The following is a 24853-nucleotide window of genomic DNA, read 5'->3' as shown; positions in this document are numbered from 1 at the left end:
TCCAGCCCTCAAACGCAACTGGACTCTGCACTGATTGCCAGCACTAGTTCACCAGCCACGGGAACGAGCCATCTTGGATGTGGGTCCTCCAGTCCTCAGTCAGGCCACCCCAACAAAGACCACATGGAGCAGCGTCAAGCCTTCCCCATAGAGCCCTATCCAAATTGCAGAACTGTGCACAAAATCAAAGCTGTTGTTTCGAGCCATTAATTTTCATGGTGGTTTATTACACAACAATAGATAACTAGGACATCATCACAAATGTACCAAGAAACCCAAGCCTAAGGTGGTGTTTGTAGTTATTATTATTTTCTCTCATGTTTTAATATATGGACAGTGCCTCTGTTGATGCATCCTTGTTATTCATGTGGACAATCACCAAAAATAAATGTATTTCACAACTTTCTTCTTGTTACAGCATGTTTTGCATGTATTTGGGAATAGTGTGTAGCCGAGGGTGATTGAAGGATTGAGTGGCTTCCATGCACAGCTGAAATCCACTAATAATAAAACATAGCTTAGTTATGTCAGATATCTTCTGTTTGCCCTTCCAGATCCCCTCCACCCTTCTCCACGATGTGTAGAGGGCTGAACCGTATAGACTAAAGCAAAGGGCTCCCCTCTGGCTCCTGGAAGGACAGCCCCACTGGGAATATAAAGGAAGGAGAGTGAGGTCTGGGTGGAAAGATGGATTGGTCAAAGGAATGGAAGCAGGCATAGTGTGCTGGTATGTATTTAACAACTGGCTCTCCAGGGAGAAAAAATGGATACATATATACACATAGAAGTTTGTTATAAATTTTACTGGTACAATGGATAAGTTGCACACAATTTATAATAATGAAATATTATAAATTCCACAGAGTTAATTGATTCTCACATAATGCTTTCATTGATTTTCTTTTCCTAGTCTTTGTATCCATTGCTACCTATGGTTGCAACTGATAAATAAGTGTGATTGAGACATGACTATTGGTTAATACTTCTGTTTAACGGAAAGGGTAAAATGAAAGTGAAAATACAGAAATGTACATTGGAATTTCACCCATTCATTGATGATGTAAACTCCTTTTTTGCTGAATCAGATAACAGTTTTAGAATATTAAAAGAATATTTCCTGGAGTGACATCAGCAACGTGGCAGTGTGAGCTGTTCTCTTTTGTCTCTCTTGCTCTAAATTACAACTAAACAGACATTCATCAAACCACAGAGGATACCCACACAGCACAATAGGATGCCTGAGAGACCCAAGCAGCTATATAGCTGAAGGTAAATGGACTGGATCTCCAGAAAGCAGTGGAACTAGGTAAGCACACCACTCTCCCTTCCCAGCAGCAGCAAGCCAGGTCATGGATCCTCACACAGTGACCAGTGAGACTGTAAGAGGACGTGGGGGCAGCCCAGCCTACATGCGAACATTATCCAAGGGGCAGCCTGGCCTACAGGAGCACCCACTGCATCCCAGTAGTGCACAAGTGGGAACACTCCCCACTGAGTGGCCACAGCTCAGGTCTCACAAAAGAGCTTTGCCTACCAAGCACAGCAACCACTATGACTGTAGAAGGTGGTGGGGGCAGCCCAGTGTGTGCCCAAATGTATTTGGAGGGGTAACCTAGCCTGCGAGAGTGCCGACCATGCCCCAGCAGCCCCACCAGTGGGAACACTCCTCACTGAGTGGCCATGACCCAGCCCCTGCAAAGGAGCCCCACTCACCAAGCACAGCAGCTGCTGCAATTGTAAAAGAAGGCAGGGACTGCCCAGCACACATGCGCAAATGCCTTCAGAGGGGTATACCAGCCTGTAGGAACACTCACCATGCCCTGGCAGCCCCACCATGGGGAATGCTCCCCACCAAGTGGCCATGGCTCAGCCCCCATGAAGATGCCACACCTACCAAGCACAATGGCTCACCCAAACCACCAGTGAGGACAGTGCTGGCCAGTGCCTGCACAATCCACCCACTGAGCCCAGAGGCACAGAGGCCCCGCTGCCATGAGAGCAGCCTACTGAGCCATGGCCAGCCTGTGCAAATGCAGAGCAGCTGTAACCACACAACTTCCAGCAGCTGGAGCAGGATCAGAAAGACAGCTCCCGCTTCTTCCTAGCAATGGCAGATGGAATCTGAGACCTGATACTACCACCAATGCACTGGTAAAGGATCAGTTCATCAAACACTATGAACAACTACAGTAACACTTCAGAGAAGAAGGAAAATTATAAGTCTCTAGAAACCAATCCTGAAGTCACAGAAATTTACAATCAAAATGACAGAGAATTCAAAATTGCTGTCATAAAGAAACTCAACAAGCTACAAGAAAAATCAGAAAGACAGTTCAGTGAGCTCAGGGATAGAATTAATGAGCAGAAGGAATACTTCACCAAAGAGATTAAAACACTAAAAAAAGACAAACAGAAATTCCAGATATGAAGAACAAAATTAATGAGATAAAAAATAATCTAGAATCCTTAAAACAATAGAGCTGACATTATAGAGGACAGAATTAGTGATTTAGAGGATAGAATATAGTAATGCTTCAGGTGAAGGAGGAGAGAGAACTAAAGTTTTTGTAAAAATGAAGAAATTCTTCAAGAAATATCCAACTCAATTAGGAAATGCAACATAAGGATTCTAGGTATTCCAGAGGGAGAAAGGAGCAGAGAGCTTGTTCAAAGAGATAATACCTGAGAACTTCCAAAACCTGGGGAAGGGCCTGGAATTACAAGTACATGAAGCCAATATAACTCCTAATTACACCAATGCAAAAAGACCTTTTCTGAGGCACATAATACTAAAACTGGCAAAAGTCAATGACAAAGAAAAAATATTAAGGGCAGCAAGGCAGACGAAAATAATTTACAAAGCAACCTCTGTCAGGCTTGCAGTGGATTTCTCAGCAGAAACCTTACAGGCTAGGAGAGATTGGAATGACATATTCAAAATACTGAAAGATAGAGAGAAGATCCAAGATGGCGCCGTGAGTAGTCCTCTTTGTCTCTCGCCCTTCGAGTCTACAATTATTTGGACACTTATCGCTTGACAAAGGATATCCAGACAGCATCTCAGGACGTCTGAGACACCCACGCGACTATACATCGGAAGGCGGACGGACTTTCCTCCGGGAGGATGTGGAAATAGGTGAAAACTCTCCGACCCCGGCGGGCAGCCTAGTACCCGCAAGCGGCTTTCTTCCAACGGACGCCCCCAGAGGATCCACACACATCTAGGGCAGGAGCGAGAACACAACAGAGGAGCGACGGTGGAAACAGGTGACCAGAACCCTACTTAAACCCCCCGCAATTACTCCTAAACGCAGAGGGAAACTTTGGAGTTGCACACCTGAGCCCGCGGGGAGAGTCTCTCCCCGCCATTGGCGGGGAGACCCAGCCTGGTGCTCGGGGCGCCCGGAGGGTCCCAGAGAGAAACACGGAGGGCACGGAGGTCTCCCAGCTGCCGTTGCCCGCCCCGTGGGACTAGGGATTGCCGGAGATCTCGGAGAGGACCGGGGCGGGGGAACTTTCAAAGGCCGGTTCGGCGACCCGGAGGGGAAGCACCGGAGCTCCGCCAGGCAGCAGACAAAACTCTCTGTCTGCCATTAGCAGAGGGGCCACGCCCAGCATTCAGGGCTCCCGGCAGAGGCCCGGACAGAAGCCCAGAGGGCGGGGCAACCCCCAGCTGCCGTTGCCCGCCCCGTGGGACTAGGGATTGCCGGAGATCTCGGAGAGGACCGGGGCTGGGGGAACTTTCAAAGGCCGGTACGGCGACCTGGAGGGGAAGCGCTGGAGCTCCGCCCGGGCAGCAGACAAAACTCTCTGTGTCCCGTTAGCAGAGGGGCCACGCTGAGCATTCCCGGCTCCGGGAGAGGCCCGGAGAGAATCCCAGAGGGCGGGGCGACTCCCAGCTGCCGTTGCCCACCCGGTGAGGCTAGGGATTGCCGGAGATCTCGGAGAGGACTGGGGCTGGAGAGAGTTCCAGAGACCCAGCTTAGTAGCCTAGGGGGAAACCCTACAGGCTCACAGAAGCCTTAGGGAAAGCCTCTGCACAGCACCAGTAGAAGGCACCCAGCCGCCAGCCACAAGGCTGGAAGACCCCAGGGCAAAAGCAGCATAGCTAGGTGTACTAACCACAGACTGTAGAAGATGCCAATAGCTCTCCTGCGACCCATAGAGGACAAGTGAGATTTGGTGGGTGCCGACAGCAACGGAGCGACAAATATAAGTGATCCCACCCCTGGCCGCTGGAAAAGCCCATAACACCGTTGCAGACCCCAAGGAGAGAGCGCATCTAGGTGGGCAACAACAGTAGGCACCTGCAGCCTGAAGCCCCCTGTGACGGCCCCCACGGCAGAGGAGGGAATCCAAAGGGCCACTGTGGCTACGAAGAGGGGCCCAGGCCCAGTTAGCAACTACGGACAGGGTTCCTGGTTGGTGAAGTATAAACAGCTGCTCCCGCCACTGCAGCAGCTGAAACAAGTGAAAGGAGCAACTAAACTCTATCTCCATGCGGAGGCACAAATCAACATCATCAAGCAATATGAAAAAATACATTAAATCTCCAGAACAGAAAGAAAGTAACAAATACACAGAAAACAATCCCAAAGAAAATGAGATATATAACCTAAATGATGATGACTTCAAAACAGCCATCATTAAAATACTCACTGAGTTAAGAGAGAATTCTGACCGACAACTCAACGAGTTCAGGAGCTATGTCACAAAAGAGTTTGATACGATAAAGAAGAACCAAACAGAAATATTGGAAATGAAGAACACAATAGAGGAGATTAAGAAAAATCTAGATGCTCTGAACAGTAGGGCCGATAATATGGAGGAAAGAATTAGCAATTTGGAAGATGGCAATATAGAATTGTTGCAGGCAGAGGAGGAGAGAGAAGCAAGACTTAAAAGAAATGAAGAAACTCTCCGAGAATTATCAGACACAATTAGGAGATGCAACGTAAGGATTATAGGTATACCAGAGGGAGAAGAGAAGGAGAAAGGGGCAGAAAACCTATTCAAAGAAATAATGGCTGAGAACTTCCCAAATCTGGTGAGGGAGATGGATCTTCAGGTGACAGAAGCCAATAGATCTCCAAACTTTATCAATGCAAGAAGACCAACTCCACGGCATATAGTAGTGAAGCTAGCAAAAGTCAACGACAAGGAGAAAATATTAAGGACAGCCAGGCAAAAGAAACTAACCTACAAAGGAACCCCCATCAGGCTATCAGCAGATTTCTCAGCAGAAACTTTACAGCCTAGAAGAGAGTGGAATGATATATTCAAAAATCTGAAGGACAAAAACCTACAGCCGAGAATTCTCTACCCAGCGAAAATATCCTTCAAATACGATGGAGAAATAAAAACTTTCCCAGATAAACAAAAATTAAGGGAGTTCATTGCCACAAAACCTCCTCTTCAGGAAATCCTCAGGAAAACCCTCATTCCTGAAAAATCCAAAAAAGGAAAGGGGCTACAAAACCAAGAGCAGAGGAGATAAGTAGAAGGACAACAACAGAGAGTAGCAGCTCTACATCAGAACAGATTAAACCATGGGACGAGAAACAAAGGAAACTGAAGAAAACCGGAAAACAAGACACAAAATGGTAGTGGTAGGCCCCCACGTCTCAATAATCACTCTAAATGTAAATGGATTGAACTCCCCAATCAAAAGACACAGAATGGCAGGATGGATCAAAGAACAAGATCCAACAATATGCTGCCTCCAGGAAACACACCTCAGCCCCAAAGACAAACACAGACTCAGAGTGAAGGGATGGAGAACAATACTCCAAGCTAATAATGAACAAAAGAAAGCAGGTGTCGCTATACTAATATCAGACAAGGTAGATTTCAAAGCAAAACAGACAAAGAAAGACAAAGAGGGACAGTATATAATGATAAAAGGGACTCTCCACCAAGAAGACATAACACTTATAAATATATACGCACCCAACACAGGAGCACCAAAATTTGTAAAGCAACTCTTAATAGAACTAAAAGAAGACATCAACAACAATACAATAATAGTAGGGGACCTCAACACACCATTAACACCAATGGACAGAACATCCAGACAGAAAATCAACAAGGAAATAATAGAATTAAATGAAAAATTAGACCAGATGGACTTAATAGATATATATAGAACACTTCATCCAAAAACAGCAGGTTACACATTCTTCTCAAGTGCACATGGAACATTCTCAAGGATTGACCATATTTTGGGAACCAAAGCAAACATCAATAAATACAAGAGAGTTGAAATAATATCAAGCATCTTTTCTGATCATAACGCTATTAAACTAGAAATCAACTACAAAATACTGAAAGATAAAAACCTTCAGCCAAGAATACTCTATCCAGTGAAACTATCTTTCAGATACGATGGAGAAACAAAAGCTTTCATGGGTAAACAAAAGCTGAAGGAGTTCATCGCCACTAGACTTCCCTTACAAGATATAATGAAGGAAGCCCTCATACCTGAAACAAAAAGGCAAAGATTTACAAAGCTTTGAACAAGGAGATAAATAGAGAGACAAAATCAGAAAATTGTAGGTCTCTATCAGAACAGGTTAGCAAACAATTAATTATAACATAAAAGATAAAGGGAAGGAAAGCATCAAAAACACCTATAAAATTTAGTCACAAACTCATAATGCAAAACAGAATAATTTGTGACAATAACTCAGAAGGGGAAGAGGTAATGGATGGAATCTGCTTAGGCTAATGGAGACAAGAGGCTATCAGAAAATGGACTGTCTCATCTAAGATCTTTTATACAAACCTCATAGTAACCACTAAACGAAAAATCAGAGCAGGGCCACAATTCATAAACAAAGAGAAAACCATCACAGAAAACCACCAAACTGAAATGGCAGTCAGAAATACAAAGGAAGAGAAACCATGGAAATACAGAACTGGAAAACAAGATAAAATGGCAGTATTAAGCCCTCATATATCAAAATAATCACTCCAAATGTAAATGGATTGAGTTCTCCAATCAAAAGACACGGAGTAGCTGGATGAATTATAAAACAAGACCCAACAATATGATGCCTCCAGGAAACACAGCTCTAAAGGCAAACATAAGCTCAGAGTGAAGGGATGGAAAACAATACTCCAAACGAAAGAAAGCAGGTGTTGCCATACTTATATCAGACAAGGCAGACTTCAAGATAAAAAAGATAATGAGAGACAAAGAGGGGCAGTATATAATGATAAAAGGGATATACCACCAAGAGGACACAACGCCTATGAATACATATACACCAAAGCGCCAAAGTATAACAAGCAACTATTAACAGACCTAAAGGGAGAAATTAACAGCAACATAATAATAGTAGGGGACCTCAACACCCCACTTACATCAATGGATAGATCATCCAGACAGAAATTCTACAAGGAAATAGTGGAATTAAATGAAAAACTAGATTAAATGGACTTAACATATATATATATAGAACACTCCATCCAAAAACAGCAAAATATACATTCTTCTCAAGTGCACATGGAACATTCTCAAAAGTAAACCATATTTTGGGAAATAAGGCAAAACTCAATAGACTTAAGAAGATTAAAATCATATCAAGCATCTTTTCCAACCACAATGCTATGAAACTAGAAATCAACTACAAGAAAAAGCTGGGAATGTCACAAATATGTGGAGACTAAATGACAGGCTACAGAACAACCGTTGGATCAATGAAGAAATCAAAGGAGAAGTCAAAAAATACCTGGAGCCAAATGAAAATAAGAACACAACATACCAACCCTCATGGGATGCAGCAAAAGTGGTTCTAAGAGGGAAATTTATAGCAACCCAGGCCCACCTCAACAAACAAGAAAAATTTCAAATAAGTAATCTTAAACTACCTAACAGAATTAGTGAAAGGAGAACAAACAAAGCCCAAAGTCAGCAGAAGGAGGGAAATAATAAAAATTAGAGCATAAATAAATTAAATAGAGGCTAAAAAAAAAAACAGTAGAAAGGATCAATGAAACTAAGAGCTGGTTCTTTGAGAAAATAAGCAAAATTGACAAACCCTTAGCCAGACTCACCAAAAAGAAAAACAAGAGAGAGAGAGAGAGGGCTCGAATAAGTACAATTAAAAATTAAAGAAGAGAAATTGCAATGGATACCACAGAAATACAAAGGATTATAAGAGAATACTATGAAAAATTATATGCCCACAAATTGGATGACCTAGAAGAAATGGATAAATTCTTAGCCTCATACAACCTCCCAAAACTGAATCAAGAAGAAATAAAGAATCTGAACAGACCCATCACAAGAGATTGGAAGAGTAATCAAAACCCTCCCCAAAAAACAGTCTAGGACTAGATGGCTTCTCTAGAGAATTCTACCAAACATTCAAAGATTTAATACCTATCCTTTTCAAACTACTCCAAAAAATTGAAGAAGACAGAACACTTCCTATCTCCTTCTATGAGGCCAACATTACCTTAATACCAAAATCAGACAAGGACAACACAAACAAGGAAAATTATAGGCCAATATTGATGATGAACATAGACGCAAAAATCCTCAACAAAATATTGGCAAACCAAATACAGCAATATATTGAAAGGACCATACGCATCTAAGAACAGGAACAAGACAAGGATGCTCACTCTTGCCACTCCTATTTAACATAGCACTGGAGGTTTTGCCCAGAGCTGTTTTAGTAAGAAAAAGAAATAAAAGGTATCCAAATTGGAAAGGAAGAAGTAAAACTCTTGCTATTTGTGTATGACATGATTCTATATATAGAAAATCCTAAAGAATCCACCAGAAAACTTCAACAACTACAGCAAAGTTGCAGGGTACAAAATCTATTTACAAAAATCATTGCATTTCTATACACTAATAATGAACTAGCAGAAAGAGAAGTCAGGAATACAATCCCGTTTACAATTGCAACAAAAGAATAAAATATCTAGGAATAAATTTAACCAAGGAAGTGAAAGATCTATATAATGAAAACTACAAGACTTTCCTGAAAGAAATTGATAATGACACAAAGAGATGGAAAGACATTCCATGCACATGAATTGGAACAATAAACATAGTTAAAATGTCCATATTACCAAAAGCAATCTACAGATTCAGGGCAATCCCAATCAGAATCCCAGTGACATTCTTCGTGGAAACAGAACAAAGAATCCTAAAATTTATATGGAACAATAAAAGATCACAAATAGCCAAAGCAATCCTGAGAAAAAAGGATAAAGCTGGAGACATCACAATCCCTGACTTTGAAATATACTACAAAGCTATGGTAATCAAAACAATATGGTACTAGCACAAAAAAAGACTCACAGATCAATGGAACAGAATTGAAAGCCCAGAAATAAAACCACACATCTGTGGACAGCTTATCTTTGACAAAAGATCCAAGAACATACAGTGGAGAAAGGAAAGTCTCTTCAATACATGGTTTTGGGGAAACTGGACAGCTACATGCAAAGAATGAAAGTAAACCATTATCTTACACCATACACAAAAATTAACTCAAAATGGATTGAAGGCTTGAGTGTAAGACCTGAAACCTTGAAATGCCTAGAAGAAAATATAGGCAGTACACTCTTTGACATCCATCTCAGCAGCATCTTTTTGAATGCCATGTCTACTCAGGCAAGAGAAACAAAAGAAAAAATAAACAAATGGGACTACATCAGACTAAAAATCTTCTGCAAGACAGAGGAAACCATCATCAAAACAAAAGGACAGCCCACCAACTGGGAGAAAATAACTGCAAATCATATCCGACAAGGGGTTAACTTCACAAATATCTAACGAACTCATACAACTCAACAACAAAAAACAAACAACCTGATCAAAAAATGGGCAAAGGACATGAACAGATATTTTTCCAGAGAAGATATACAGATGGCCGATGGGCATGTGAAAAGATGTTCAGCATCACTAATCACCAGGGAAATGCAAATGACAACTACCTTACACATATCAGAATGGCTATAATTACCAAGACAAAAAAATAACGAATGTTGGAGAAGATGTGGAGAAAAGGGAATCCTCTTACACTGCTGGTGGGAAAGCAAACTGGTGCTGCCACTGTGGAAAACAGTATGGAGATTTCTCAAAAAATTAAAAATAGAAATACCATGCAATCCAGCTATGCCACTACTGAGTATTTGTCCAAAGAACTTGAAATAAACAATCAAAGAGACTTAGGCACCCCTATGTTCATTGCAGCATTATTCACAATAGCCAAGACCCGGAAGCAACCCAAGTGCCCTTCCACAGATGACTGGATAAAGAAAATGTGGTATATATATACAAGGGAATACTACTCAGCCATAAAAATGACAAAATCATGCCATTTGCAACAACATGGATGGAGTTTGAGGGTATGATATCAGGTGAAATAAGCCAGACAGAACGACAAACACCACATGATTTCACTCATATGTGGAAGATAAACAAACACATGGACAAAGAGAACAGATTAGTGGTTCCCAGAGGGGAAGGGGGTAGGGGGTTGTGCCAAAGAGGTAAAGGAGCACATATGCGTGGTAATGGACAAAAACTAGACTATTGGTGGTGAGCACAATGCAGTCTATAGAGAAACTGACAAATAATAGTGTGCACCTGAAACTACACAATGTTATAAACCATTATGATCTCAATAAAATAATTAGAAAAAAGAATATTTCCTCAGTTTTTTATGGTAGTTAAATGGCTATAGTATGGTATGGCTGTAGAAATGACACACTTTTTAATTTTACTCCACATTATTAACGGTTTCTCTGTCACTTTCTTAGGTCTAGACAACCAACAAAACAATAAATCAATCCGTGATTTGTAGTATTTGCCAGTTTCCATGGTGTAAATAATTCCACCATGAAATGTGGCCCATTTCAAGCTACCAGTGTGACATCATTGGACATGGAAGTGGGAATCCATTCACAGTAGTACACCTTTATCTACTATACAATACAGATACAGTAGACGCATACAACCTTAAGAGCATTAACAGTAAAATGCAGTGAAATAATTAGGAAGGAATGAGTTTTGAGAATTTATTAGCTTTGTTATTAATTATTAATTAATTAATATTAATTATTAGTTTTGTAATTAATATAATTATTAATATAATTTACTGAATTGAAATCTTATATGATTTTTTTTAATAATTTCTGTTTTTAACAACTAGTTTGCAAAATTCCTGAAAATTTAACAATTCACTCTCGTAAACCAGTGTGAGCCAGTGCCAGCCCACCCGGGAGACAGGGAACAACATGATGAAAATTTGGAATGGAACAAGCAGTGGTTCCCAACCCTGGCTGCCCATTAGAAACAGCTGGGTGGCTTTAAAAAATCCTGATGCCTGGGCCCCAAACTAATGAACTCAAAATCTCTGGGGGTAGGGCTTGGCATCGTTATCTTTTCACGTTCCCCAAAAGGTTCCAACGTGTAGCCTAGGTTGAGAACCGCTGGGATAGAGGAAACACTGACGAGCCCGCTCTTGGAGAGACGAGAGTCACCCAGGCTGGGAGCTCGAAGTGACGCTTGGACGAGGTCAGAGGACGCTGGGGAGATGTCTAGAACAGAAGCTCCGTTGCAGGCAGGGTCCCCGGGGAGTGCAGCCAGCACTGAGAGGCTGCATCCCTTGCCCACAGCAGGAAGCTCTGTGCAGGGTGAGCCCCATCCCTGCCCTGGGCAGAGAACCCATATTGGCCGTGCCCTTCTCAGAGGGGTGGGAGCTACCCCTTGTCAGCCACTTCCCCTCACCCTTGCCTCATCCTGCAGACCTTGCGCCCCAAGAATTCACTGAGCCCCACCAGGACTGCTCCCAAATGGTAGCCCTCTTTTTCTTCATCTCAGGACACTCACAAACCACTCAAAAGAGGAAGAGGGGCAGTGTGGAAGGAAGGTCCCATCACCAGTCCTTGGGCGGGACTGCAGAGTGACGAAGCTCACCAGTCAGGGGATGCCAGCCAAGCCTTCAAACATAATCCTCACAACAGCCCAGGAGGCGCAGCTGCTGTTCACCCTCATTCGCAGATGAGAAAGCAGGCTCAGAGAGTTTGACCAACGTGCCCAAAGTCACACAGCTTGAAAGAGCAGAGTGGAGTGTTGGACTGAGGCAGTGTGACTGGAGCACACGTAGCCATTCCAGCTGCCTTATCCCACGGAGGCCTCCACCCCAGTCTTCATTTTAGTTTCCAACCTGCTCAGCACACTTTCAAGGAGACGGTGATCCTTATCCCTCTGCCTGACTGGGGTGAAGAGAATAGTCTGTGGTGAAGGGAAGGAAAGCACATCCCTGGGGCCACTGACAACCAGCTATTTGAAAATACTTTTTAGAAAAGACTATGTCACATCCTGGTTAATCTCGTGGACCAGCATGCGTTTGATTCTTGCTTTGGTTACCAGCGCAGGCTGACTTCGCGATCACATGGACCTGGGTTCAAATCCTGGTGCTGCTGCTCACTGGTTGTGATGCGGAGCAGGTCACCGAACTGCTCCGAAACCTCGTGAGTTCTCATTGCTGCTCATCCGCGTGTGGAAGGAGTAACACCACTTATTTCACATGATCGTTGTAAAGTTACAGATAATCCACATCAAGTGGCAAGTGCCTTATCCAGGGTGGATCTGAAAGGTGTCTGTTGTTACTTATGTGGTGGCCTATCTCTTAGATATTGTCTTTTGTTTGTGTAAGTGAAAGATCCTGATTTGCTGAAAATGTGTGAGTATATTTTGGGGCTTTTGTTAAATGAGAAAACACTCCATAGAAGCAGGACAATTGCTAGTGGGAATGTAACATGGTGCAGCCACTGTTGGCAGTTTGTTTAAAAATTAGGAATAAATTAGCTTACAAATCAGCAATTCTGCTCCTAGGTCTAAACCCGAGAGAACTGAACACCTCAAAGCCTTGTCCGTGAACGTTCTTTGCAGCATTATTCATGACAGTCAAAAAGTGACAACAATGCAAATGTTCACAGCTGTCGAATGGACAAAACGTGATATAGCCACACAATGGAATACTATTCGGCAATCAAAAAGAACAAAATACTGGTACACAGCATGACATAGATGAACCTTAAAAACACCACTCTCAGTGAAAGAAACTGTGTACAAAAGACCACATGTGATAGGATCCTATCTAAATGAAATGTCCAGGAAAGGCAAATCCATCAAGATAGAAAGTCGATTCGTGGTTGCCGGGGGCTGAAAATAGGAATAGGGAGGGCCTGCCAATGAGTGGGAGGGGTCTTTGGGGGTGACAGAAAGGTTCAAAAATTGGACTGTGGTGATAATTGCACAACTCTGTAAATTTACTAAAAGTCAATGAATTGTACATTTAAACAGGTGAATTTTATATATGTAAATTGCCCCTCAATAAAGCTGTGAAAAATTAAAAAGAAAGGGGCCAGCCTGATGGCGTAATGGTTAAGCTCGCACGCTCTGCTCTGGCAGCCTGGGGTTTGCTGGTTTGGATTCTGGGCACAGATCTACACACTGCTCATCAAGCCGTGCTATGATGGCATCCCACATAGAAGAACTAGAAGGACTTACATCTAGGATATACTATGCATACATATGAAACTATGTACTGGGGCTTTGGGGAGAAAAAAAAGAGGAAGATTGGCTACAGATGTTAGCTCAGGGCCAATCTTCCTCACCAAAAAAAAAAAAAAAAGCATACTTTAAAAAAAAAGAGAGAGAGAAGTCTTAAAAAAGAAAAAATTAAAAAGAAAAGCCAGACATCAGGTTACCCAAAAACAATTATGTTTCTGTCTGCCTGGTCAAATAAGGCAAGGCCTCTGCCACTTCTCCATCTTTATTCCAAGAAGAAACATCTAATACTTAATCTGCTTTAAGATAGAAACCAGGATAAGTAATAACAACACTCTCTGTGATGGGCAGGTACTCTCTGTGTATCACATCCCACGATAAGCACTTGATATGCTTTGTGCCATGTAATCCTCATGTCTAACCTGCAAAGTCTTAGATGCTATTGCCTCCCGCAAAGTTATAGATGAGAAAGTCAAGGCCCTTACTGGCCAAAAAAGATGCTCAAGGTTACCCACAAGCAAGTGTCACACTAAGATGCTAACCTAGCAAGAGTCGTGCCATTTCCTTCATTCTCTCCCTTAAAGAAACCTTCTGGGGACCCATTCTGGACATATTTGTAGCCTCCTCTGATACAAAACAAGGACTTGTACATCAACTCACAACAAATCAGTAAACAGGAAAGAAATACAAGCACACTCATTTAATTGACAGAATTTAAGCTATGTTATGAAAAGTGAACATACGCAATAGCTCTTACTGATTTAAGAGACAACCAAAAAGCTTCCTGTAGGCTGAATCTTTGGGAGTTATAAAAACAAAATCCATTTACCTATCTTTGACACTCTAATAAAAAGATAAGATTATGATTCTTGAGAATTATATAGATGATAAACACAGAAAAGCTAAAAGACAGGGAAAATACAATAAATAAAATACCACAATGCAAAAAGCTGGGAGAATAAGCATGTCTGACAAGAGATCAATAAATTATGGTATATCCATAAAATCAAAATCAAATATAATGTAGCCTTGAAAAATCATGTTTTCAAAGAATACTTACTGACACAGGAAAATGTTTAAGACATAATTTAGTGAGAAAAGTAGGATGTTAAACTCCGTAAAGAATATAACACCAAATTAGTAAAAAATAATTATACTATATACACATATGCGTATATACATCGTGTGTGTGTACATGTACACACATGTATGTGACTGTAAGAAAAATGCACCAAAAATAATATTAACAGTGCTTATTTCTGCATGGTGAAATAATGCATGATTTTTATTTTTTTCTTATACTTTTTAGATTTTGCAAATAAAAATGATTTACTTTTAAAATTAGAAAAAAACTATATATATAAATATTTCAAAGGAAAACATAGTCATTAGAAAAATAGACTTTATTTTTACTTAAAAACCTGTTCTGTAAATAAACTCTTACCTAACTATGATATTGATGAGTAAATAGGTGACTTTTTTTGTGCAGAATTGAGGTCTAACTTCTAAAATGAATTTTTCTCTTTGTTCCATTTGAAACCAATTTGAGAGGCTCTCCCAGGATGCCATCTCTCCCCTCCCAGCAGGACCGTCACTGCCAGCCCCAGATAACTGTTCAGCTGAGATGGGGACCTTTCTGGTGTCCATTCCCTGACAGCTTTGAAAATTATTTAGCTCCTATCGTGATGGATACTCTCTGCCTAAAATGATGGATGGGCAGCATCTGAAAAAGGACGACATGAAATTTGAAAAATGATACGAGTGCTGGTGGACAGACTTTTTTTTTAAAAGAAAAGTTGACATAAGTTTGAAATATAGCATGAAAGACTGTTCGACCATTTTTCTCTCTTGGAAGAAGTCAGTAGCTGTCCTTTATCAATATGCTTTTCGGGGAAGAAAACCTATATCCGAGTTAAAATGAATTCTTTTTCCTTCCTTAAAAAGTACATGGGGTAACCCTTAGGAGTGAATTTGTTCACTCACTCACTCAACAATTCGTTGCGGGCCTATTATATGGAGGCTATCGGATGGAGGCTGAGGATATAAAGATGAATTAGACACAGCCCTGCCTCCGGGGATCCCAGAGCCCAGTGAAGAGACAGATGAGTAAACAGATCATTATAATCCAATGCAGTAGGAAAGAAGAGAGAAATATGTACAGGTCAGTAGGGAATCCTGGAGGAACGGGACAAAAGCCAGTCTTGTATGGGGAGGAAGGGCATCGGAGCAGTGTTCCCTGAGCAGGTGATGTCTGAAATGAGTCCTTCGCAATGCTCCATTATTTTTCTTATCGTCTTGGCTAAATCTCCATTATCTGCCCATGAATCACCTACTTATCCACTTAGAGGCAAGTCTTTTCCTGTGAACCACTTTACTTTCTCAACAATTCTAGACCACCTCTCGGCTGTGGGTTGGCTTGTGCCCAGAGAATTCCAGTTGCTTCAACAGATTAACTTCCAAATGCTCCACCAACCTCAGCAGAGCAAGAATTTGTCCCAAAGGTGAGTTAGTTTCTCTCCTCTTTCCCCTCTCCCCTCCCTACAATTATAGAATACAAACTGATGGCATCAAGGTATTTATTTTCCTAGTTGGGAGGTACAGGCTTGTGCTCATGTTACCCCAGGGTTTAGGGTTTATTGTAAGAATACGAAAAGAAGTAAGGGAAACAGGACTTGCCCCACACCCAGGCCCCAAAGACGTGCAGTGGCATCCAAGAGGAGCCCTGGGAATGCCACAGTGGCCCTGGGAACCGTGGCCTCCAAAGCTGGCATGCTTCTGGGCGTGAATTCTGGATCTCCCCAGCCTCATGGCACCCGATTACTCCCTTCTCTGTGTACTGATTCACTAGTCTAATTCAAGTTCAAAGTCCTTTTAGTCTCCATAGCTAAAAGAGCTTGCCCTAGAAGCACATGCTCACACAATACGATACAACCTTTTTATATTGATGTTTAAAGTATTTTTATTTTTTAAGGCATGTATATATGTACAAAATATAAAGGTCTTGAAACTCTAACATCCTACTAGCCTCAAACAGAAATATTCTTAGGGAGGTAATTACCTTTGTTTAAGAAAATGCTGTCACTGGAGGGTATAGGTATGGGAGCCATAGTGGATCAAACAAAAAATAAAGCTAAACTTTATGGCATGATACTATTTACGTTTCAGTGTTCTCCACCAGGCTATGAACTCCTGGAGAGCTGGGGTTATATCTATGGAAATTAACAAAAGAGACCTTAACTAAATTGGAGTTGGGAAGGCCTGGAGGGGGGCGATCTCACGCCCTATCATACATCATCAATTACACCAGGAAGAGACAGGACATTTACATCTTGGACAGGAAGTAAAACTACTTTACTACTGAAGGAAAATTTCTCTCCCCACCCGGCAACAGCCCAGCCAATGAGAAATGCTGCAGCTCAGCCAATGAGAAGACGATACCGCCCAGAGCTATAAGTTTGTCCCAATGGACTTTCATTTAGGACAGCCCCTCCCTACTCCCCGTTTTCCTCTATAAAAGCGGCTCCCTGCCCCCCACCATCGCTCCTTTCTGGATTTGCCTATGGTTTGCTATAGCACGCACATCCCAAATCACAATTCTTTTGGCTATTCCTGAATAAACTCATTTTGAGGATAAAATAACAGGCAAATTTGCTTTCCAAGTTGACATACCTTACTCACTCTTGCATACCATCCCTCAGCACAGAAGCGACCTCAATACCATCACGAAGAAGCAGCTCAACTGCGGATCGACTCCTGGATTCCCAACATCTGCCCTGGTGACCCTTGGTTGCAGCTCACACCGAAAGCACTGTCTGTTACTCTGACCACATCGTCTTGATATGAGCCATCTCTCCTCTAGTTGAGCCTACAGGAGCCTCTTGTTGAACCCGTTTTGGGTACCCTGGAGCATCACCACGTATCTCTTTGAGGTCCCCCTCCCACTACCACAAAATGAATTTCACCAACTCTACAGAAACTACAAGTCCAAATATCCCACAACTATGCCTTCTAAATTTGGTGATGATGCGCCAATTTGCTGGATCCATCCATCCAGCTATTATTATTTCTGCTGTAAGCAGCAGAAAGAAAACACCATTTATTTCTATAGATTAAATGATTTTGGAAGAGGAGCAAGAAGCCATAAAAAAGAGCAATTAAAAAAAAAATAATGCAGGGGCCGCCTCCGTGGCCAAGTGGTTAAGTTCGCGCACTCCGCTGCAGCAGCCTAGGGTTTGGATCCTGGGCGTGGACATGGCACCACTCGTCAGGCCACAATGAGGTGGCGTCCCACATCCCACAACTAGAAGGACCTGCAACTAAGATATACAACTGTGTATGGGGGGGGGTGGAGGGGTTGGGGAGATAAAGCAGAAAAAATAAAAAAAGGATGATTGGCAACAGTTGTTAGCCCAGGTGCCAATCTTTAAAAAAAAATAATAATAATAATGCAGGGGAAAAAAGGATAAAGAGAGAAAATAAAAAATAGAAAGCAACGGAAGAAGCAGTTTTAGGGGAGCAACACAGAGCCCTCCAGCCATGAACTCAGCAGCGCCCAGTGTTCAGGGTTACAAGGGGTGACCTTGAGTGGGTCTTTGGACACATTTGGGTCTCACTATTAAGCAAATAGTCACTAAAACCCTGATCCTTACTTCCTGGAGGACTAATAAGGGAATTCATGCAAAGTGCTCTGAAGGTACCTAGTACATAATAAATGCTCAGAAGATATTAATTATTGCTGTTGTTCTTACTACCACCTAAGAATATCAAAGGACTTGTTCTTGACATTTTCCTCATGGTCACAAATATGGAAGCTTCATCTTGAGATGACTGGGGAGAGTTTTAAAAATCCTCTTGGTGGTTCTTGGGCAAAACAGATAGGGTTTAGAACCGGGGTAGGGGGGGCCTTTTATTCATCACTGTGACTTGGAGACGTCTATTGGCATGTAATGGCAGGTCCAGGGATGCTAAGCATCTTGCCACGCACAGGGCAGTCCCACACAGTAAAGAACCGGCTTGCTCCACGGGCCAGTACTGCTCCCCACCATGAGAAACCCTCAGGCAAATGTCCCTCCAAATCCGTCTGAAAGTCGCCATATGCTCTGTGAGTTGCCAGCCTTCCAAATGGTGTCACATCAAATGTTAGCTGTTGAGTGTAGTAGGCTTTTCTGTGGGTGGCAGTCTAGTTAGCTGGGAGTGCCAGGGTGAAAAGAAATTTGCAAGGAGAGGAAGGGGATTGGACGTGAGTGCAATGAAAAATAGCTTCCCCTTTTTATAAGACCCTGATTTGATTTCTCCCTATAGTACAGCAGGCACTATAAATTAGGACTGCAAACGCTGGTTCTAGTTTGGAGACACTCCGATTTTCCCAGTCCATTTTCGGCTTGGTGTAGCACCATTTAGAAATAAAAACAACAGGATTCACGTCTCATCACATTTTGCAAAGATAAAAAATAGTTCTCAGCATGAAGAGGCAAAGAGATGCCAAATTTCAGTCTCAAATGAAATTTTCTTCCCTGCTAAAATACACTGAAAATGGCCATCTATATTGGAAACGATAATTTACACTTCACTATGGATGTGACAGAAGAAACCTAAAAAGATTTTTGGAAAAGACAGCAGATGAGGGGGCAAAAAAAGAGAAAAATACACTGATTCTATTTTTTCCTCCTGGTTCCTATTTTTCCTCTTTATCTCTTTCATCTTTAATCAAAATGCTCAAATATTTCTTTTAATGAATTGAATGGATCATAGAAACTGTTGTCCTAATTCATCTTAGGATCCATTCATCGCTTTTTATGCTCCCTCCATCCCCAATCCAGTACAATGCATTCTCTTGATCCTATGCACCAAGGTTTTGTTAGGGTTGCTATAATTCAGTCAGCCACTATGTATTAAGTTAACATCCGTGTTATGCCAACAACATGAATACTCGTGCTTATAACATATTAACAGAAACAAATGATACACATCTGTCCTTCCAACCCCCACAATCCATCTTAGGAAGGAAGGCATACCTGTAAGGCCATGTACATCCTCTCAACAAATATCTATTATGCCGTTGCGCTGGGCCCTGTGCCAAATGCTAGGAATACTTCTGTGGACCTGATAGGCATTTAGTCTTGTCTTCATGGAGCTTACGATCTAGATGGGGAAAGAGATCATCAATAAGTAAACAAAACATTGAAGATACGATCTGAGCTATGGAAGAAATGATTGCAGTAGTAGAGGTTAAAGAAAGATGATAGAGGAATTTGTCGGAGGATGAAACAATGAAGGCAGGCAAGAGTTAGGGGCTGGGAATTCTAGACAAAGAGGAAAACTTGTGTGAGGGTTCTAAGTTAGAAAAGAATTCTCCAGGTTTGGAGGGAGGCCAATGAGGCAGGGACATAAGGACGAGACAAGGTCATGAGGGAGGCAAGAGTCAGAGCACAAAAGGCAGCCAATTACAGTGATAAGCGGGCTAACAACCCCACAATCGCAACTTATGTTTGCGAATGCATCTGCTGCCATGGAGAACACACGGGAGAGGGAGCTGGGAGTGTCTGCAGAAGCCAGTTCTCCATCAGTTCAGGAGAGAGGTGACAGCGGCTTGCAATACCCAACTTCCGGAAGGTGAAACAATGAAGGGTGGACAGGTGTGAGATACATCTTCCAGGTAGTAAAAACAGGACTGCAAGGTGGAAAGAGGAGGAATCAAAGGGAACTCTCAGGTTTCCGGCTTGAAGAAGTGCTGGCAAAGCTGAGCCACTGAAGGACAAGTTCAGAAGTGAGCTGGGTGAATTGGGAAGGAAATGGTGTTGCAAATATTTGGGAGCTAGAGTGTGTCGCAAGGTCAGTAAATGCATGTAGTGCAGGGAGCTTTATCACAGTGTTCGGAGGGGCTTGTGAGCTGGGAGGAAGAAGAAAGTAGAAGAAGTGTGAAGTAGCAAGGGCTTACAGGGCGTGGAAACTCTCCACCAAATGCTAAACTCCACATTTCAGTCAACCGCGTATCTGCATCCGGGGCCAGTCGCAACACATGAACACGTAATGGTTAAGAACAGAGACTGCAGTAAGAGTGTGAGAGATGGAACTGTATCGAAGCTCTATCACCTACTGGCTGTTTTTGTTTGTTTGTTTGATTTTGACAGTTCTTTATTCACCAGTATTGGCATCTCAAATAGCTTTTGAAACAATTTTGTCAATAGTAGTAAAATGACTGCCTTCTTTACCATATATCTCATGTATTTTGCGGGGCTCAGCGAAACGACCTGAAGTACCTCCTTGGCCCCACCAAGTCTCTGGGCCACGGGAAGAGTAAAGATGAGCTGTCCATTGGGATTTGGGCTCAGAGGAACGCTGTCCTCTGGCTAGTACAGGTTAGCACAGTTCCTCTTTGTCTGCGTTCTAGGGATCGTGTACTGCAAGTTGTGTGCATCATCGGTGGCCCGCGCCATCGCCTCCCCTGGGTACCAATCCCTCTGCTCCCCAGGGCAACTGAACTCAGTGTGCATCAGCAGTGTGAACTCTCCATGCCTCAGCTTCTTCATCTGCACAATAGGGGTGATAATAGTTTCCGCCATATAGAGAAGTAGCAGGCATTACATGTGATAACGTACGAAATGAGCTTCACCCAGTGATTGGCACACAGAAAGAGTTCAGTAAACCTTAGTGACTGTTATTATTTTTTTTATTATTTTTACAAATGCTGCACCTTTCAAATGGCCAAATCTGTTTTTCTACGGTTGGTACCTGTCAGGGCTTATTCTGAAGAACCTTGAGTATCAGGGACTCACTAATGTTTTATGACATTTTACCTCACTTTATGGTAGTCATTTCTGACAAGACCGGTGTGACATAAACTGCCATAAAGCAAAGCAGAGCAATCATACAAATGACCATAAATCAAGGGGCACAACCGAAAAGGGTCATAAAAGGAAGGAAATTGAGGGAAACAGGACCGAGGGAGAGGGTGAAGTTGGGAGCTGGCAGCACAAACTTTGAGAGAGTGCAATTTCAATTGAGAACAAACTCAAAAAAAAATTAGATGGATGTCTTCAGGGGTTGTTTAAATTTCACATACACATTTCCAGACAAATATGTGCACTTTCATGGTTTCAAAGAGAAATACATTATTTCATGTCCTACTCTGTTATGCATTTTTTATTGAAAATGCTATTTCCACTCCTATCAGTGTGCTTGGGATCCGTATTGGACTTCAGAGATTTTCAGAATTCACAAGACTAGGAAATATTTTTTGAGTTCAGGAACTATTAACATCCCCAGATTCTTTTGGAGCCCTACTAGCTAAAAGGTATTTCTTAATAAGTAGAATTTTTTTCTTTTCTCTTTTCTTTTTTTAATATTTCTTTTATATTACTTTTTGCTGGGGCTGACTATAATGAATGGCGACTCAGAGAGAGTATACAGATTCCATGTGCTTAGAATAATTCTGCTCAGCTATGTATGGATGAACAGGAGCCATGCATGGAAAGATCAAGAAACAATGTTTCAACCCTTGTTGAGCAGACTTGGCTCAACTTTTAAATGAAGGACAATTGATTTGGACCAATTTCTGATTATAACATTCCCAGTTGTTTTAAGATAATTCAGATGATGAATAGAAACTAGATGGGAAGAAAACACAAACATATAAAATTTTACCTTCCATTTTTGTCACAGAGAAAATATTTGTGGCCAAATATCACTCTCATCCCAGTGACGGTATTTGAAAATACACGCAATAGATCCTGTTCAAGTGATTTAAAAATCAAATCTTCTTTCAGATGTGTTGAAGATTTGCCTAGGTAAACGAAAGCTTTGGCTTAAACGCTCTAAAAGTGAACAATCCTTTTACAACATAACCACTCTCCTTCCAAATGTGTACAGTTTATTCAAGTTAGAAGGTACGTATTTGGACTTTTCGAGAAGCAGAGCCCATCACAGTACATTGATCTTCCAGAGCTTGACCTGTTCCATGTTCCAGTGTGGACTTAACACACAAATGCCAGGCTTCTCCCAGGAGCCACACTTCTGCTGGTGTGCAGGCTGGTGCATGAGCCAACAAATTAGCATCAGGAAGTCCAGACTACATGGCAGAGAATTCTGTGCCTCTGTCACAGATGTTCCAGAAACCTTGGGAGAACCCAGGAGACTCTGCCATCAGCTTTTCACCTCTATATTTTTAGATGCTCCTTTTAAAAGAAATTGTGAGTTTTCTTTCGTTGTGCTTTTATCATCTTCAGGTACTGTCTCTTACAGCTTTTATTCTAATTCTCACGTAAGAACTTCCCAATGTGTGGGTCTTTTTTTTTATTTACTTATTTTACTTGGTTTCTCTTTTTGATACGTAATTATCCAATATGGTCTCCCTTCTATTTGGTTAGAAATGGCACCTCTTGGCCCATATACGGCAGTATATCTTGAGGAAATATTTGGATAACAATGCAAAATTGATTTATAATTATTAAAAAAATAGAAACACCGTAAATGTCCACTGAAAGAGAGCTTCAATTATAGTACATCCATTTGATAGAAGACTATGTTGAAGTTTAAAGGATATGAAAGAATGGCATGTATTGATATTTGTATAGAAAATATATACTCAACAGACATATCTTAAAAATCTGGTAGTATATACACCAAACTGTTCTCAATGGTTATCTCCAGAGGGTGGGCCTTTCTGAGGAAATTTTCATCCTCTGCTTTTTATACTTATTTATTGGGTGAACTCATATAATGGGCATATATCATATGAGTACGGGGGTTTTCAGAGACGTTTCTATTTTGGGAAACATGTTGAGTTCCCATCTTTCGTTGTACACTCAAGCATGGACATAGAATATTAATGGCAGTTGTCTCTGAGGAGTGACAATATTAGGAATTTTTATTTTCTTCATGATTTTTTCTATTTTCCAAATTTCCTATAATGAACATATATTAATTTTGTAACATGGGAAATTTAATTTTTTTACAAATGCCCTTAAAATAAAAGAAAATGAAAAAAAAAAAAAAGAATGAAATGCCAGCTCTTCTACTCATGTCTCTCCCTTCCTGGAAACCAAGCAGCCAAAGACTTAGACTGTCTGTTTTCTACAACATTTATACCATAGAAATGTCACAAAAAGAAAGAATGAGCATGAGCCCGTACAATTCCTGTAGAGGCACAGATGAACAGTCACCCCGGTCAGAGGCACATTTGGGGGTGCTTCCCAGGCCCCCTTCCCTGCAAGCATCCTCCAGCACTCAGTCTCCACTGAGGGTACAGAGGCGGAGCCCTGGCAGTCGCGTGTGTGGGGGGTCCCTCTCCTTCCAGCTGCAGCACGTTGCACTGAGAATGGACCCCTAGCACACTGGAGCAGACACACAGGACAAGACCAGCCCAGAGACAATGTGGCCCCAGAGACCGTAAACCAGTGGCTTCATATCTAACAGAATAGGAGCTTCTAGCCCCAAATACCATGAGGAATTGTCATTTCCAATTATGGGTTCCTTTAGGCTTTCAATAAAATAGTTTCACCTTCATAGGCTTTCGAGAGTTTCTGTTCTAGAAACTTCTTCCAAATGCCAGTACCACAGTGACTTGTTGGTCTTGGTCATTATTGTGTCTTAGAACGGTGCCGAGGATTTTCCAAGTACTCAATATGCATTTACTGAATGAACTAATGAACCAAAGGACTTAATGCAAACAGTCCTGAAGTTCTAAAGTGGGGCGGAGTCTTGGGCAAAGAAAGAGACAGTAAATTCACTTTTGAAAATCTACCAGATGACAGGATACAAATGGCTGAGACCTCTCATACTGGGGTATGTGCAAGTGGAATGCAAAACATTCTTGAAAATTTTAAATAGACTTTAAAGTCTTCATGATCAACATCACTTATGCCAACATGACATCCTCGCGTAAGCATTTGGGCAGCTGGGGATGGGACATTTGAACGAGTTTGCTCGGCCCAGTGCAGAAAGGCAAGCGAGCCTTTGAATTGAGTGCATGATATATAAACACATAAGCACTCCAGAAGCCCATGTATATGCAACGAAACTGAGAGCTGCTCTTTTTTCAATGAAGTAGGCTACATTACCCGAGAAGCAGAGCCGCAAATGATTTCTGGAAGGAGCAGGAAAATAGAATGCGCTCAGAGTACAGCAATTTAACCCACTCCAACAGACGAAAACATCATCTTAAAAAAATATCTGACATCTTTCCTTCTATATCCCAGTAGGTATGTTTAAGATGATCCAATTTTATGTCGAACAATCATAATTGAGAGGAAGCATAAAGATATGAGTCTGGGGCAGAACTCGTATCGATTGCCTTGACAGGCCAAAAAGGCA

General features: G+C 41.8%; 1 long non-coding RNA gene across 1 annotated transcript in view; it reads right to left on the bottom strand.

Annotated features, from left to right (window-relative positions):
- LOC139078281 (uncharacterized) overlaps positions 1 to 24853 on the bottom strand; it is a 66645-nt gene that overhangs the window by 25755 nt on the left and 16037 nt on the right. Inside the window, exon 5 of the long non-coding RNA XR_011531187.1 lies at positions 19558 to 19684. This is a non-coding gene — a long non-coding RNA (uncharacterized lncRNA). The remainder of the gene's footprint in view (positions 1 to 19557; positions 19685 to 24853) is intronic.

Source organism: Equus przewalskii, chromosome 21, assembly GCF_037783145.1.
Source record: "Equus przewalskii isolate Varuska chromosome 21, EquPr2, whole genome shotgun sequence".
Lineage (NCBI taxonomy): Eukaryota > Metazoa > Chordata > Mammalia > Perissodactyla > Equidae > Equus > Equus przewalskii.
The sequence above is the reverse complement of the archived record's forward strand: the minus strand, read 5'-3'. Positions and strand labels throughout refer to the sequence as shown.